At 49.1% G+C, this 4,654-nt stretch overlaps 1 pseudogene; it reads left to right on the top strand.

Annotated features, from left to right (window-relative positions):
* The first annotated feature begins 4,227 nt into the window (after positions 1 to 4,227).
* Positions 4,228 to 4,654, top strand: LOC137220928 (small ribosomal subunit protein eS26 pseudogene; annotated as a pseudogene).

The raw sequence follows: 4,654 nt of genomic DNA, 5'->3' as shown, positions 1-4,654 counted from the left end.
GGGTGCGTATTGGGGGGGCTGGGGGGTGGTTCTTGCCCCTCCATTTCCCCACACGCGAGGGCTGACCGGCGGCTCCGAGGAACGGAGACACATTTGGGCGTGTCTGACTGGGAGACGCCAGGGTCTGGGTGCACGTGCTTCCGCTGATGGCCGCCAGGGGGCGCGAGAGGCCGGGACCTGGGCCTCTGCCTTGCCTCGAAGCCGAGACGAGGCGGCCGCGGGGCGGGGCTGCCACGGGGCGGGGCTGCCGCTGGGGCGGGGCTGCCTCGGAGGTGGGGCTTCGGAGGGGCTCCTGACGCCTCCGTCATTGGGTACTTCTTTTCACAGTTCCGCAATGGCTGTTAACTTTTGATGGGCGGCGCTCCACCGCGCCCCTACGTCCACATCACTCTCTGCCTCCCACTCTCCCCGCCCTTATCCGTCCTTCATTTTCCCGCCGTCCTTTATGCCACCCCTCCTGTCCTGCTTTGCTCCCGTTTTCTCGAATCCTTTGCGCCCCCATTTTCGGGCCCTCAGCCTCTATCTCTGAGGCTCCTTATTTCAAGTGACCTTTTAGAGAAAGATGTGGAAGGACACACTCCTAGCTGTGAACGTGACCTGTGGTCACGTTCAAATGAGACAGCCACGCCTCCATGAACATCTTGCTTAGTTCTACATGTTCCAAGAAGCAGGCAGTTTTACAAACATTCATTAAATTAATTCAAGTGGAAAGTAATTTTTTTTCTTTGAGTTGTTCCCTGGGGATCACAGAAGAGCGTGAAAACCCTGAGCCCTCCAGGACCTGGCCACAGACATGCTCCAGCCTGGGGCTGGACAGAGGAGCCCAGAGTTGGACCTGGGCGGGTGGGGGCAGGGAGACAATGAGGGCTAGTGGCTGCAGAAGTTGGGCCTGGGGACCCTCAGTGCCCGCATGCATATTTTTTTGCCCTGAAATGCCCTCTGTGCCTCTGTTATCATCAAGAAAGGCCCAGTGATCAATGACACATGAGCTTAAGGACTATATCTTCATCAGCTGTGGCCAAGCAAGCCTCAGATGCAGAAAGTACAGGCTTTCAGGTGGGAAGGGGCTGGAGGTTCCTACCTCTGTGTCACGCCTGGAGCTCCAAAGGCCAACCTTGGCCCTGCTTCCTGTGTGGCGTCGGGCAGTTACTTTGGCCTCTCTGAGCCCTGTGAGAAGGATGAGCCAAGTGAGCTAACGTGTAGGCAGGGACTTGGGGAACATGATGGCTTGTAGCCAGATCCCTGCTTCATGGAACCTCTTCATTCACTCCACAGCGGTTTCTTGAGCACCACTGTGTACAAGGCTTTTGGAACAAAGCCATGAGTAGGACAGTCCAGGCTCCTGTCCACTCGGAGCCTCCAATCTAACGGTTGCATCAACCACACTAGTAGCCAGTGCTGAGCACTGTGCCCACAGGGCCCGGGTGGCATCTGGAGGGGTATCAGGGTGGCACACTGTGCCTCTTCTCCACCCCTGGTGTGGCTTATTTGGAGGATGGAGGATGAGGAACCAGCAGGGCGCAGTTTGGGGCACCTGCTTCCCTGGCACTGGGAACCTTGCTCCAGCATCTGATTGTGATATGATAAAGGCTGTGACAGAAGAGGGGCAGCCTCTGGGACCCCCCCCCCCGGCGGAGGATCATGCAGCCAGGAGAGAGAGGGGTAGAGCAAGGCAGCTTTGGTGCCCCCGACCCCAGACCTCTACCATCTTGGGAAGCAGTATCCCAGAGGTTTAGGAAGAGGCTGACTTAAATGGGCTCCCCAGTCTGGCCGACATGGCTGAAAAGGCACACTCCGTATTATTCCTTGAAGAAACTGTTATCTTTCTTCAACGGTGTTATGGCTGTAAGTATGTCACAACCTGGGCCCTGGGGATTTGCAGCCCTTCCTCCACAACTGGCTCGTTCAAAGACAGAAATAAGTTGATCCAAATTCACTGGCATCCGGATCTGTGGTCCCCAGGGAAACAGGAGGGATGTAGGGCAGACTGACAAGGAGAAGGACGCACTGGGAACAGGCGTAACCTCCATCGACCCAGAGCTGCTGAAATCAAGCAGAAGAGCGTGATCTGGGGGACCTGGGGTCCATGGCGGAAGAACTTGGCTCTAAAGAAAATCCTGCAGAAAGCTAAGCTGTTAAGGAAGGCAGGAGGGAATGGTTCTTCTCTTGGTCCTTTACAGTTTTCAAACCATTTTTTTCTTACTATAAAAGTAACCCAAAATATGCACTGCTAAAGAAGTAATTGCTTTTAATAGTAAAACAGTATGAGGAAAGGCTGCCAGGAAAGAGAAGGAAATTAACTATCACTCTGTACCTGTGGCTGTATCATTTTGATGGGAATTAAACAAGATAATGCATTTAAAGCGCTGATACTTGTCATCAGAACATGGCTCAATAAATATCATCATTATATCCTTCCAGACTTTTCTATGTAACTTTTAAAAACAGCAAAACAAACATGGGATGCTAATGCTTTACAATCCTCATTTTTTTCTCTTTTAAAAAATTGTAAGTTTTTCATCCTTTTAAATAGACTTCTTTAAGAGCAGTTTTAGGTTCACAGCAAAATTGAGCAGAAAGTACAGAGATGTCCCATATAAGCCCTGCCCCTGCACACAGCCTCCCCTCCTGTCAACATTCCCCATCAGAGTGGTACATTTGTTATAATGAACCTACACTGATATCATTAGAACCTAAAGTCTGTAGTTTATATGAAGGTTCACTCTTGTACTTATTTATTTATTTTTTTGGCTGGGGTGCGTGGCATGCGGGATCTTAGTTCTCCGACCAGGGATTGAACTCGTGTCCCCCGCAATGGAAGAGTGGAGTCCTAACCACTGGATGGCCAGGAAATTCCTGGTGGTGTACATTCCATGGTTTTCACTAGCGTATCCACCATGTCAGCATCGCATGAGTAGTTTCACTGCCCTAAAAATCCTCCGTGCTCCACCCATCAGCCCTCTTTCCCCGCTAAGCCCTGGCAACCACTGATCCTTCTTCTGTCTCCATCGTTTTGCCTTTTCCAGAAGGTCGTATACTTGGAATCATACACCATGTAGCCTTTTCATATTGGCTTCTTCCACTCAGCAATATGCCTAGAAGTTTCCTCTATGTTTTTTTCCTGGCTTGATAGCTCATTTCTTTTTAGTGCCAATATTCCATCGTCTGGATGTGCCACAGTTTATTTACCCATTCATATGCTGAAGCCCATCTTGGTGGCTTCCAAGTTTTGGCAATTATGGAGAAAGTTGCTAGAAACATCCATGTGCAGGTTTTTATGTGAACATGAGTTTTCAACTCCGTTAGATTAATACCCAAGGACGGTGACTGTTGACAATCTACTTTTTTAAAAAAAAATTTAGGCCTTAAAAACCTTTTTCTGTATCAATAAACATTCTCCTACCACAGAAGTCAGCAAAGTACAGTCTTGTAAATAGATAGATAGATAAAATTTATTTGTAAATAAAATAAATTTGTTTATAGATTTTGTACAGCTGCTTTTCCACTACACCGGCTGTTTCATTTCAACCGAGACTGTATGGCCGGCGAAGCTCACAATATCGGGTGCTTTTGCAAAAAAATTTGCCACCCCCTGTCTTACAAGCATCATTTAACATAACTGTCTAGGGACTGCCCTGGTGACGCAGTGGTTAAGAATCTGCCTGCCAATATAGGGGACATGGGTTTGATCCCTGGTCCGGGGAGATCCCATGTGCTGCGGAGCAACTAAGCCCGTGCGCCACAACTACTGGGCCTGCTCTCTAGAGCCCACGAGCCACAACTACCGAGCCCGCGTGCCACAGCTACTGAAGTCCATGCACCTAGAGCCCGTGCTTCGCAACAAGAGAAGCCATCGCAATGAGAAGCCCACTCACTGCAACGAAGAGTAGCCCCCGCTCGCCGCGACTAGAGAAAGCCCGCGTGCAGCAACGAAGACCCAACAGAACTAAAAAATAAATAAATTTATAAAATAAAAAAAACTCTCTAGGATTCCATTGCGTGGCTGTACCATGATTTACCTACCCAATCTATGTTATTGGTTACTTCAGTTACTTCCAACATTTTGTCCTTAATGAACGTCCCTGTGCATCCTGGTTTTGAGGCACACATGTGACTATTTTCCCTAGGTTTAATGTCTAGAAATGGAATTTCTAGGTAAAAGATTTTACCATAAAACCTTTAAGGTTTTAAATATGAATTGCAAAATGTCCTCCTGCCACGACTAAGATGACCAAGAAAAGAAGGAATAATGGTCGTGCCAAAAAGGGCCGCGGCCACGTGCGGCCTATTCACTGCACCAGCTGTGCCCGATGCGTGCCCAAGGATAAGGCCATTAAGAAGTTTGTCATTCGGAACATCGTAGAGGTCACAGCCATCAGGGACATTCTTGAAGCGAGTGTTTTTGACGCCTATGTGCTTCCCAAGCTGTATGTGAAACCGCATTACTGCGTGAGTGGTGCTGTTCACAGCAAGGGAGTCAGGAATCGTTCTCGGGAAGCCCGGAAGGACCGAACACCTCCAGCCCTATTTAGACCTGCTGGTGCTGCCCCACGACCTCCACCAAAGCCCATGTGAGGAGCTAAGCCCTTAAAGGCTAAAGAAATACTGTTCCCTGGAAAGACAATAAAGTGGAAATTATACTTAAAAAAAAAAA

Source organism: Pseudorca crassidens, chromosome 3, assembly GCF_039906515.1.
Source record: "Pseudorca crassidens isolate mPseCra1 chromosome 3, mPseCra1.hap1, whole genome shotgun sequence".
Classification (NCBI taxonomy): domain Eukaryota; kingdom Metazoa; phylum Chordata; class Mammalia; order Artiodactyla; family Delphinidae; genus Pseudorca; species Pseudorca crassidens.
The sequence above is the reverse complement of the archived record's forward strand: the minus strand, read 5'-3'. Positions and strand labels throughout refer to the sequence as shown.